Source organism: Antechinus flavipes, chromosome 1 (genome assembly GCF_016432865.1).
Source record: "Antechinus flavipes isolate AdamAnt ecotype Samford, QLD, Australia chromosome 1, AdamAnt_v2, whole genome shotgun sequence".
NCBI classification, from domain to species: domain Eukaryota; kingdom Metazoa; phylum Chordata; class Mammalia; order Dasyuromorphia; family Dasyuridae; genus Antechinus; species Antechinus flavipes.
In genome coordinates this window covers 235,114,494-235,128,301 of record NC_067398.1, presented here as the reverse complement: position 1 = coordinate 235,128,301, position 13,808 = coordinate 235,114,494, and positions in this window count along the sequence as shown.

The following is a 13,808-nucleotide window of genomic DNA, read 5'->3' as shown; positions in this document are numbered from 1 at the left end:
TTAAAAAAGGAAAAAAAATTTCCACGAATACAGCAGAACATGAAAGGATTTAAACTACAAGGCAATAAATTTCCATTTCAAGAAAGCCTATATAAAATACTAAACACTGTGTTCAGAGCTGCCCATCTTTTCTTTGCTTTCGTGTAGGTTTTCTTTTGCTTTCTGCTGTGTGCTTTTACTTTATTTTCCTCCTCCCCCCAAAGGCTATAATTAAACATATATATCCATATCCATATACATAATCATATACATATATATATATTTATACATTCATATGCATCTATGTAAAATCATACTATGCTTATTTTTTTCTGAAGGTACTTGGTATGTAAAACTATACTATGCTTATTTGTTCTCTTTTTCTGAAAGTACTTGGTATTGTCCTTCATATGTTCAAGTCTTTTCCCATTTTTCTAAATCCACCAGCTCATCATTTCCTACACCATAGCAATATTCCAACCTTATATTATCTAGTTATTTAAAAGTCTAAAACAATATTGATTAATTTGACTAATATAATTTCTCTACTTTTTTTTTTTTTTTTGGTTAAATCTATTTTAGCTTTAACTTTGTCTGAGACCACAATTACTAGCCCTGCTTTTTTTTTTTTTTAATCACTAGTCCTGATCTATATTTTATATTTTTGTTTTATGGTTTTTCATTTTTATAACATTTCCTAAAGCAACATATTGTTGAGTTCAAAATTTTAATCTGTTTCCATTTTATATGTGAATTCATCCAGTTCACATTCTAAGCCATAATTACTTGTTGCTTATTTTTCTTCTTTCTGTTTTCCTCAATATCCTTCTCTATTCCTATCCTTCCTCACTTCTCTATTTTACTTCTACCTGATATCTTGTCCTGCTCTTATTTAACCTACCCTCCCTCCAAGAATCCCTCCTTTATTCTGTCTCCTCACCCTATTCTCTTGCCCTCTTATTTTTATCAGAGTTTAGAAGGTTTTTATTCCCTTCCAAATATATTATTTCCTTTTTATCCTATTCACATTAATCTATACATCCCTCTATGCCATCCCCCATCCTATTCCCTCACCCTCTTTATTTCTTTATAAATTTAGACAATTTTTTTTTCTTTTGCCTACTAAATGTATACGTTGTTCTTTCTTTAACTCAGACCTGATGTGAAATGAGGTTTAAAAAAATATTTTCCCAGTCTTTAGGAGGCTTTTATAATGTTGTGTGTGTGTGTGTGTGTGTGTGTGTGTGTGTGTGTGTGTGTGTGTATCCTTTTACCTATTTTTTGCTGTGTTAATTGGGGTTTAATGAGTTGCCCAGTGTCACAGAGCTAGGAAGTGTTAGGTGTCTGAGGTCAGATTTGAACTCAGGTCCTCCTGACTTCAGGACCGGTGTTCTATCTATTGTACCACCTAGCTGGCATTCTTTTACCCATTCTTAATGAGAGTAGGATTCCAGAACTACCAGTCCTCCTTCCCCACCTAATTCCTCTGTTTCAGTTCTTGCTCTTGCACCTCATTTGTAAGAAATAATTACTCTTTTAACTTTTTGCTACATGTTTTTGCTTTTTAGAATGACATTAGACTCAGCTCTGCCCCATTGTTTCTTTCAAACTAGCTAATAATGACAACCTTAGACATATGGTTTATAGTTCCGTATATAAAACAAACAGTTTATCCTTACTGAGTCCCTTACAATTAGTTTTTGATGTTTACCTTATATCCATATTCTTGAATCTTGTGTGTCAAGTTTTTTGTTAAGTTCTGATCTTTTGGCAATAAAATCCTTAAAGCCTGGCAATTCATTGAATATCCTTTTTTCCCCCATTCAGGATTAACTTTACTGGGTATGACATTTTCAGCTACAAACCCCAGTTCTTTTGCTCTTTGATATATAGTATTCCAAGACTTGCGATCTTTTAGTGTAGTTGCTGCTAGATCTTGTGTGATTCTAATTGTGGCTTGGCTGTTTTTGAATTTTTACTTTTTTTTCTTGTGCTCAGATTTTCTCTTTAACCTGAAAGTTTCAGAATTTGGTTATGATATTCCTGAAATATCATAGGGTCTCTTTCAAGAATTGATTAATGGATTTTTTAAAAACTTATATTTTCCCCTTATTTGAACTCTTCAGGAAGATTTTCTTTATTTCTCCTAAGAAATTTTTTAAATTAGCTTTCAGGTAGTGTGCTTATTCTTATGTTTTTTTTCTTCTTGATCTGTTTTCCAGATCAGTTATTTTTCTCATGAGATGTCTCACATTTTCTTCTATTTTTTCATTCTTTATGTTTTATTTTATTATTTCTTGGTCTTTTATAACTTTGCTAATTTTCCCTTAGCCAATTCTAATTTTCAAGTTTAAGATTCTGGATCTCCTTTTCCAGTTGGTTGACTTTCCTTTAATAATTTTCTTGTTTTTCTTGGATTGTTCTTTTTTTTTTTTTTTTAATTTTCCTCAATCTCTTTCATTTGATTTTTAAAGACTTCTTTTGAAATGAATTTGTGGCAAACAAGTAACCATTTGACATTATCTTTGGTTAGGAAGGGCTTTTTTTGTTCAATATTTTCCTCTGAAGCTAAACCCCATTCTTCTCTATTCTCTTAGTAAATCTATGGTTGATTCTTTCTCTTTTGCATACTCATTTTTTTTTTTTTTTGTTTGTTTGATTTGTAGCAGTTTGTTATTATAATTCCATCTAGTTCTCTGGTGCCTCTGACCTCAGGTCCTTTTTTTGAGCTTTGTTTTTGACTCAACTTCTGCAATCCTTTCCCTCCTTAAGCCACATTTTTCTGGAAATGCTCTGGCTCTCTGAGAACCTTCTAGTGGCCATAACCTTCAGTTCTTCCCTCCCACCTGGAACTGAAAATAAGAATTCAGCCCTCCTGTAAGCAGACAGCAGCATCCATGCCTCACTGTTTCTGTACTCAACAGGCTGTTCTGGTTCTTTCTCATCCTGGTAGTACAACTGTTTTGTTGTCCTTTATCAGTAGACGGTCCCTCAGTCTTCCTCTACTCAGATACTCATGTCCTCACATTGTCCCAGAAGTGAAAATTCTTGAGATTAAAGCCAAGATTGTCTCTCAACCCAGTCACATGGAGGGCTTTCCATTTGCTGTTTCAGGGGAGCTAGCTTAGAAGTGTTTATACTTCACTCAGGCCAACCCCCCAATCTAGGATCTTTCTTTGGATCTTCTCCAGTTGTCTAAGGAAGACCTTTGTTCTGCCCCAACTCTGGTTTATTTTTACTGTTCTACATTTTTCCTGAGGCAAATGTATTTTGTCTTGTTTATGGAGAAAATCTGGAAAATTTAGAATTTTCAGACCTTCTCTGCCATTTTCCTAGAGTTCTCTCCCCAAAACAACAAGTCTTCAAAACAATCATGATTAAAATGTGTCTAATATGGTGAAAAACTCTGAGATCATTATATTGTCTAAATCTCTAAAACTTCCAAAAGGTGTTGTAAGGAAAAAGGGACGGTTGGGGGGGAAAAAAAGGAAAGGAAAGGAAGAAAAACAAAACAAAACCAACGTCCCCAAACAAGAAGGGTTTGGGAAAGAGAGCAGAACACTCTAAGTGAAGCACCTATCTTTTATAAAAGGGAAATCCAACTTTGAGTATATATCTTTAGTTCTCTTCCCTTTTGTTGCTTAACAACTTTGAGAAACTTATCTATAATTTGGGCCTCTATTTAGTTTCCTCTTGCTCTCATCTTAACTCTGCAATTTATTTTTCAATCAAAACTTCTCTCTCCAAAGTTAGCAATGTTCTCTAGGCTCAGTGAATAGAGTGACAGTTCTAGAGTCAGGAGGTCCCCCTTCAAATTGACCTCAAACACTTATTAGCTATATGACTCTGGGCAAGTCATTTAATTCCTATTTGCCTCAGTTTCCTTATCTTTAAAATGCACTTTTAAAATGGAAGACCATTTTAGTTGCCAGGAAAACCCCAAATAGAGTCACAAAGAGTCACACATGACTGAAACAACTGACCAATATAAACAATATCCTTGTTTAGTCTCTTATGATTATTCATGCATGTTTACTTTTATGTGTTTCTCTTATCTTGTATGTTTGAACTTCAAAGTTTCTATGCATTTTTGTATTTTAAAATGTAGAAAACATTCTCAGCTCATGTGTTTTTGTCTTCTTTTGTTGTTTTTTTTTTTTAATCCCTACTCTGTTTCATTAAAGATCCATTTTCCCCTTTATGAATATGCTTTTTTTTCTCCCTAAGCTAGTTATTCTTGGCTATACACGTAAATCGTTTGCCTTCTGGAAAATCATATTTCAACTTTCCCCCTTACACTGGTGGCTGCTAACTTGTGTGTTCTTCTGACTGTGCTTCTTCAGTACTTGAATTTTTCATTTCTTACTGCATGCAATATTTTTTCTTTATATTGTTAACTCTGGATTTTGACTATAATGTTCTTGGGAGCTTTCATTTCACAGAGAAATTTTGAAGTTCAAATACAGGAAGTAAGAAAAACACAAAAAAGAAGCCGAATGAGCAATCATAAGAGACAAAACAAGGATAAATTGCTTATATTCTAAGAGGGGAGATGATGCATGTGTCTCCTCTGAACTATATCATCATCACACATTAAACTCCATTAAACTTAAGTTCACTCTACTCCATGTGATCATATTTAACTATTCTAAAACTAATTGACCTCTCTCTCCTCTGACATATTACAGTAGCACTTACTTTCCTACCTCAGATTCTTACAGTTAATATTTTACTTTAATAATTAAATGTAGTAGATGGAAAGCTGGCCTCTAAGTCAGGTATTTGTTGCTGTTCAGTTATTTCAGTCATGTCTAACTCTTTGTGACTCCATCTGGGATTTTCTTGGCAGAGATACTGCAGTGGTTTGCCATTTCCTTCTCCAGCTCATTTCATAGATGAGGAAAATGAGACAAATGGGATCAAGTGATTTGCCTAGGATCACCCAACTAGTAAGTGTCTGAGGCTGGATTTGAATTCAGTTCTTCCTGACTCCATGTCCAGTATTCTATCCATTGGAATACCTGGATGCAAAGTTCTATCTCTGACATATCATTAATTACATAGGTCAGTTAATTAGACTAATTTGCAGAATCTTATTAGCAGTATGTTTTGGTAGAGGGAATTTTCTCACAATTTCCTATATTATAGAAATCACATTTGTGTCTATTCTTCCAAACAATTTTTAACTTATATTTTTCTTTTTTTAAAATATTATCAATCAGGAGAATGTAAGTTTAAATCCAGCCCCAGACATTTACTAGTGTTATGACTCTGGCCAAGTCAATTAATCTCAAATGCCTCCCTAAAAACCAATCAAATAAATAAACAAGATAAAATAAATTTTATTGATGTCTTTTGTGCACTTAAAAGCATTAAGACTTTTCTCAGTAATTCTTTCTCCCTCCCAGTGTGCCACCCCATATAACAAACAATAATTTTAAAGACAAAGAAGAGGGGGAAACATCCACAAAAATGATTAATATGTTGTGAAAGTTTGAAAATATGTGCAATGTATAATTCTTGTGGTCTTCCTATAGAGTAAAGAGGTGGGCTATTTTCTTTCTCTTCATTAGAGTTTTGCTTATCCTTTGTAATTTTGCAACATTCAGTTTTGATTTTGTATGAGTGTGGTTGTTTATTTTGTTTATGTTGTTTTAGTCACTATGTGCAGTGACTCTTGTCTCTGTTTACTTTGTTCTTCATTATTTAATATAAATATTTCCTGCTTCTTTGTATTAATCACATTCATTATTTCTTAAAGCATAATAATATTCCATTAAATTAATATAACATAATTGTTTAGTTATTTTCCAATTAATGACTATCTACTTTGTTTCTAATTATTCTCCTTGACAAAAAAAAAATAGCTTTAAGTATTTTGGTGAATATGGGGACTTTCTTAACAATGGCCTCAGTGAAGCATAAGTCTAATCTTTGGATCAAAGACTATTGACATTTCAGTCAGACTATGGACATTTATTCCAAAATCCCAAATTGTTTAAAGGGTGAACTAATTCACTATTCAGGTTTTTGGTCATTGCCAATTTGCAGTATGAGGTAAAACTTTGGGAATATTTTGATTTTCATTTCTCTTACTGTTAGTTTTTTCCTTTCATTCCTTCTCCCTCTCCCTCCCTCCCTCCCTACTTCTCTCCCTCCCTTCTCCCCCTCTCTTTCTTCCTTCCTCCTTCCCTTCCTCCCTTTCTTCCCCCCTCCTTCCCTCCCTCCTTCCTCCCTCCTTCCCTTCTTTTCTCCCTCCCTTCTTTTCTCCCTCCCTTCCTCCCTTCCTCCCTTCCTCCCTCCCTTCCTTCCTCTCTCCCTCCCTTCCTTCCTTCCTTCCTTCCTTCCTTCCTTCCTTCCTTCCTTCCTTCCTTCCTTCCTTCCTTCCGAACTATCTCCAGTTTTCCTGATCTAGATCTGGCCACTGGATCCAGATGGTTCTGGAAGAGAAAGTGAGGCAGGTGACCCTGCACAGTCCTCCCTCACAAAAATCCAATTCACTTGTGTATCATGGCATTACCTCCCTGATGTCATGGTCCTCTTCAAAAATGACGAACAAATTATTTGCAGCATTCTTTCGTGTGTGTGTGTGTGTGTGTGTGTGTGTGTGTGTGTGTGAGAGAGAGAGAGAGAGAGAGAGAGAGAGAGAGAGAGAGAGAGAGAGAGAGAGAAGGGAGGGGAATTTTTTTTTAGAGACCCAAGAGAGTTCTCACTCACCAATCTGGGTTCTAGAGGTTGAGGTCAGACAATAGTAGTAAGGAATTTATTCTAGCCAGCCAGGGTGGATTACAAGTGGGAAGACAATCTATCCTAAGACTGACAGGAGTTTCTTTATATAGTAAAGAAAACTTTAAGGAAGTATTGATAAGCAAAACATTCTTCAAAGTTACATTGTGTGAAGCAAAGAAAAGAAAGATGGCTATTCATAAAACACAATTGGTTTTTTACAAAAAGAATAATATGCATGTTGAAGAAAAATGTGTTTTTTTAGCTACAAAAAATAAATAAGAGAATTATCCTCTGAATATAGTTGGGTTCACTAAATCAAAGAAATCTGCCAGTAAAAGCAAGATAGGGAGGAGATCTTTCAGGATTCTGGAATTCTCTACCTTTGGCAGCAAAGTCTTTTGGTACTGATAAGAGGCAAGAATGAAACACTGAAAGACACTAATTCCTGCAGCTGGTGCTCAGTTCACTAGGGGTAATTTACAGCAAAATGACTGGTACAGAACAAGATGGAGTCAGTAGGCCTTGAAACAGAATTGTTTCTAAGGGTAAGGTGCAGGGAGGGAGGAGGAGACTGAGGGGGGGGGGGGTTGTGTTACACAAACATGTCAAGAAAATTCATGAGGGTTCTGGTAATGGATATCAAGGCAAGAGCAATGAGGGGTTACTCACTGGAAACTGTCAACTTCAGAAAATTTGCTGAAATCAGTCTCTGGGGTTCATGGGGTTTATAAAGGTTGGTGATGATAATTTTGTTCACTTCTCCTACATCTTTCTTGAATTTCTGTTGTTTGGGATGTTCATAACACAAATAATTTGTTCAGATGCAATTTTCTCTCTAGAAATACTTCAATTGCCCCCTCCCTTTTTTCGGGGGGAAGTCATCTTTTTTTTATGGTTAAATTTTTAGGGTATGTCACCTTGGATTGCATATTGAACTCCATTATATATCTTAGGTTTTAGATTTCGAAGAATAGGGTTTTTTTTTTTTTTTTTTTTTTTGGTGGGGAGTGGGAGTTTAGGGAAGGGTGGTAGGGGGAGTTGTTTTGATTTTGGTTTTGTTTTCCTCTGCAGTTGATCTATGAATAATTCTGATGGATACTTTGAGGTCTGTGTTTAGAAGTTCTAGGCAATTTTCTTATATATATTGTGTGTGTGTGTGTGTGTGTGTGTGTGTGTGTGTGTGTGTGTTATGATGTTCACGTTTTATGTCTTGTCATATCCTTTTGGCAATCTTTAAATCTTTAAAACTTTAAGTTGTCTCTATGTATTCTATCTTACAGATCAGGATGTTTTATTTATATAGACATGTTTTCTTTTAACATTTTTGCTTTTTGCTTCTCTTCTTCCAGATTTTTCTTCACTCCTGTATATTTGCATTCCCAATCTGTTATTCTCTTTTATGTTTCTTTGGCAAAATTTGCTATCTTCAATTAAGGTTTTTCTATTTTGCTAGATCATAAATTCTGCTTTCACAATTATTAATTGTTTATTAAACCACTCAGAAACATCTTGTTGTGTTTCCATGCTGTGCTGGGAATCTACAGGGCCCTCTGCTACATAAGCTATTGACTAGTTTTCCCTTGTTTCATAATATTTATTCTTTTATACTTGGACATGTTTAGATGATCTAGAGATAAATTATTCCTTATATTTATGATATATTTGCTATTATATTCATAATCTGAATATAAGATTTATTTGCTGATGGTCAAGTATTTTCATTGAATTTTCTTTCTTTTGAGATTTTTGGTAATTTTAGTGTTTTTTCCTTATATTCCTCCACTAATCACTTTCTAATTCTTTGATGACAATTTACCTAGACGTTTTGGCTTCAACGTTGTTTCAGCCTCCTCTTACACTGGACAATTCACTTTTCACTGGCCTCAGTCACTACCTAAGAGAATATCTAGGAGGAGAGAGCTGGTCCCAGTTGGAACCCAGATACCTTTACTTTAAGCCTACTAGATCCATATATATTCTGTTATCTTCCTTAAATTCCCTCTATTCCTCAGTTCTCTGGCAGCTTAGAGCACTGCTAAACTACAATCTAAACCAGAACAAGCTTTTTTTCTTTTGTTTTCCAAAGTGCAGGAAAGGAACAAAATAGAGATGAGTTCTCTTACAGTCCTATGATCAGCTTATGTATTTCTGCTGGAGTATGATGGTTGATGAAGAGAATATTTAGTGAGCATTTTAGGGGTTAAGGCTTAGCCTTCTTTGCTATTCATTCATTGGACCACTGGACCATGAAAAATGCTGAAATTGTTTTATCTCATGTCTAATTTTGGCAAGTATTAAGAAGTTCTGAGGATTGGGGAAATGTTTAGTACTCTATCTTATTGGTCATGTGATCCAGAAATTCCCTAAATTTTCTCTTTTCAAATTTTCAAAATTTTTTCCCCAAACTACCACAATCATCTCCTCTCTCCTACTTCCCCTAACCCCTCTATTCATTACACTCTCATAACTAAGAACTACAAGACTTTATCTTGCATCACACAGAGCACTTTAATTAAGCTAAGCTCTCACCCAAGCTTCAGCAGCACTTAAGCATTGCTTCAATAACATCAGTTTCTCTCCAAAATAAATTTAAGTTTCTTGAAGGCAGAGACTCCATATCTTCTCTAATACTTTACATATAATAGGTAATAAATAATGATGATTAATTGACCTTGTGGTTCATCTTACAGAAATTATAAAAATAATTTAAATAATAAGATCAATAAGATGCAGATAACTTATAAACTATAAACCTACCTTATATCTTTTACAGTGGAAATTTTTAGTTTTTTTTCATGAAAAAAATTTTTTTTCTTAAAGGTTAATGGAGTCCATATTCAGAGTGTATCTCATTATTGATATTTGTACCAAACATTCATTTTTCTGAATTAAAGTCTTTGGAAGCATGACACTACAAAGCTATCCTCCCTTTGGCAGTGATAGAGCCTCTGAAATATAGCAAATGCCCTCTAATTTTCAAAGGGGAGCAAAGAGAATAAGATTACAATCACACACAAAAAAGATCTCAGGATACATAATATTTAACTTAAATTAAAGATTGGGCTTAATACTTCCTGATTACTATAATTTTAAGCAGACTATTTGATGTTTCCTTTTATTAAGAGATCTTTATGTTAACAAACTGTTTTGGCATGATTTAGCTTTCATATCTATAATTTTCCTCTCATGGTTCCATTACTGTCATGATAAAAATTATTTTGCTATCATAGTGAGATGAATTTTTAGACTATGTTCTTAGCATTTACAGAACAAAAGTAAAAAAGTAAAAAAAAATAAATTTCAACAAGCCAATTAGAAGTGCTGAGACATTCCTAGAGCAATCGTATTTCTAAATTTTGGCACTGTATTATCTGGTAAATGAATACAGTGTTGTGATGATAAGCAATATGTCAAGCTTAGTTATCTTTTAAAGTACTCATCATTAGCGCAAATGAAAATGAATCTGTGTAAATTATATGTAGGCACCATTGTCAACACCTCACTCTAGGATTTAGACAGTCTATCAAAAGATCAGCAAACATAAATTCTTTTAATTACTCTACCTAAAATGGCCTTTTAATTATAAAAGGGTTTTCTGAAAAAAATTTAATTGAAAAATATAAGTTTTTTAAGTTAAAAATACAGTCTAAAAGAATCACTAGTGTCATTTAAAATATAAATTTGATCCAAATTGTTTTTATGTTATAATCTTATCCATGTTGGGACCCTTTGAAGGATTCAAATTACAACTTACTTATGCTTGTCCATTATTTCTAGTCTTGTTAAATGTTCCCATGAATTTGCTGAGATATATTATCATATAATACATCAAGAATTGACTTTAAAGCCAGAAAAATATGGGTTCAAGTCCTCTAACACATACTGAATGTATGACTCAAGAAAACATATTTAACTTAACTCTCTAGGTCAAGGGTATGAAACATTCAGAATTGGTCCACAAGACTTCTGCTGCCTGAAACAGATTAAAAGATAATTGGGAAATAATTGACAAAATAAACAAAAATGCAATTATTGTTCAGTCATTTTAGTTGTTTAATTCAATCATGATTTGGGTTTGAAGTTTTGTTTTTTTGGCAAAGAAATTGAGATAATTTTCCATTTCCATGTCCAGCTCATTTTACACATGAGGAAACTGAGGCAAACAGGGCTTAAGTGACTTGTCCAGGGTCACACAGCTAGTAAGTATCTTTTTTTTTTTAAATTTTTATTTAATAATTACTTTATATTGACAGAATCCATGCCAGGGTAATTTTTTTTTTTACAACATTATCCCTTGCACTCGTTTCTGTTCTGATTTTTTTCCCCTCCCTCCCTCCATCCCCTCCTCTAGATGGCAAGCAGTCCTTTATATGTTGGATATGTTGCAGTATATCCTAGATACAATATATGTTTGCAGAACCGAACAGTTCTCTTGTTGCACAGGGAGAATTGGATTCAGAAGGTATAAATAACCCGGGAAGAAAAACAAAAATGCAGATAGTTCACATTCGTTTCCCAGTGTTCTTTCTTTGGGTGTAGCTGCTTTTGTCTGTCATTTATCAATTGAAACTCAGTTAGGTCTCTTTGTCAAAGAAATTCACTTCCATCAAAATATATTTGTAGCAGCCCTATTTGTAGTGGCTAGAAACTGGAAAATGAATGGATGCCCATCAATTGGAGAATGGCTGGGTAAATTGTGGTATATGAATGCTAGTAAGTATCTAAGGCCAAATTTGAACTCAAGTCATCCTGACTCCAAGCCTCATGCTCTATCCACGAATCTACCTACCTATCCCCAAAATGCAATAGAATATAAACCATGTGAATAAGAGATTTTCTAAGGATCCTTACCTATAGCTTAGTACCTTTTTTCCCCTTCCCTCTATTTCTATCTGAATTTGATATCACTGATACAAGAAATTCCTCCCTTCTTTGCAGTTGCCTAAAGCACTGAGATCTGAAATAAATTGTCAGGGTAATTAATGTAAATAAGTGGCTGACAGGCCAGCTCTCTATATGTTATGATCTCCTACAGAAATTTGGATATTGTTACACCATCGTTAAGTGAGAAGGACTAAATTCACTAGAATCTTGGCTAGTAACAACTTTCATCATGAGAAATTTAATTATAATAGATCAGAAAATCTTATTGGATGCTGCGATGATTGGGAAGACTATGTCAACTTTTTTTCTGAAGAGTCTTGGAGAGTTAGCTACCTTTAATTTCCACTTGCCCAATTCTAATTTTTAAGAAATTATTTTCTTCAATAAGCTTCCTTCTGTTTCCATTTGGCCAATTCTATTTTTTTTTTTTTTTTTGAGGTAATTGGGATTAAATGGCCTGTCCAGGGTCACACAGCTAGTAAATATCTGAGCTCAAATTTGAACTGATTTCAAGACCAGTATTCTATCTACTGCATCACTTAACTGCCCAGGCCAATTTCACTTTTTAAAAATTTAATCTTAAACTTAAATACAAAATAGGAAAAGAAAGAACTTGTCATGTTCAGAGCAGAAGATGAGAGGATTCAAAATATAAAACAATAAATTTCCATTTCAAGAAAGCCTATATAATACTACACATTATATTCAAGCTGTCCATCTTTTCTTTGCTTCCTTGTAAGTTTTTTTTTGTTCTCTGCTGTGTACTTTTTGCTTTATTTTTTCCCCTTCCTCAGTTCCCTCCCTCAAGAAGACTGCAATTAAGCATAGATATGCATACTCACACACAAATATATATACACATATACATACCAACTTAGATAGATGTACACATACATACACACACATATATACATAAATATCTATAATCATTCACAAATATACATATATATTAATATGCATCTCTATAATTCCATACTAGGCTTATTCGTCTTCTGTTTTTCTGACGGTGGTTGGTTATCTTCCTTCATAAGTCAAAGTCTTTTCATATTTTTTCTAAATCCACCAGTTCATAATTTCCTACATCATAGCAATATTCCAACATTATATTGTCCAGTTATTTTAAATAGTCTAAAACAATATTGATTAATATGGATGACATAATAATGTCGTTTTTGTATTTTTCTCTTTTAACTAAATCTATTTTAGCTTTAACTTCATTTTAGATTTGATATTTACTTCTGCTTTTTAAAAATAATAAATTCTATTCTGATTTTATGTTTGTGTGTAACTTACTTTTTATCCCTCCTAATTAATTTTTCTGTTTTACTTCTTCCCACTATTTTGCTCTCCTATTACTCAATCTAACCCCCCTCTCAGGATCCCCTTCTACCTACTTTTCCCCTTGTCCTCTTGTTTCTGTCTTCCTCCCCTCCTCATCCCTTTACCCTCATTTCTTCCTGAATTTAGAAAATGTGTGTATATTGTCCCCTCTTTAATCCATTCTTGATGAAAAAAGAATTCCAGAACTACTAGCCCTCCTCTCCCATCTAATTCCTCTCTGTCAGTTCTTCTACTCACACCTCATTTCTGTAATAACTCTTTTTTAACTCAGCTCTACACTAATCTTTCTTTCAAACTACCCAATTACTAATGACAATCTTAAACATATGGTTTACGTTTGAACATATAAAAAGTAAATACTTTGTCCTGATTGAGTCTCTTATAATTAGTCTTTGATGTTTACCTTATATTTCTCTTCGATCTTGTAGGTCAAATTTTCTATTAAGTTCAAGTCTTTTTGCAACAAGTCTGTTGCAAAGTCTGTCAATTCATTGAATTTTTTTTTTTTTTTTTTTTTTTTTTTGCTATTCCATTCAGAACAATGCTTAACTTTTGGGGTTAAGATATTTTCAGCCATGATCTGAGTTCTTTTGTTCTTTTATATACAATTTTCCAAGACCTGTGATCTTGTAGTGTAGTTGCTGTTAGGGTCTTGTGTGATTCTTAATGTGGCTTTGCCATTTTTGAACTGGTTTTTTTTCTTGTTACTCAAACTATTTTCTCCTTAACCTGAGGGTTTCAGAATTTGGCTATGATATTTCTATAGTTTTTCCTCAAAGGATCTTTTTCAGGTGGCGATTTGGGTTGTTTTTCTATTTCCACTTTTTACTCTTGTTCTAACGTTCCAGTACAATTTTCTTTAATTCCACTGTTTA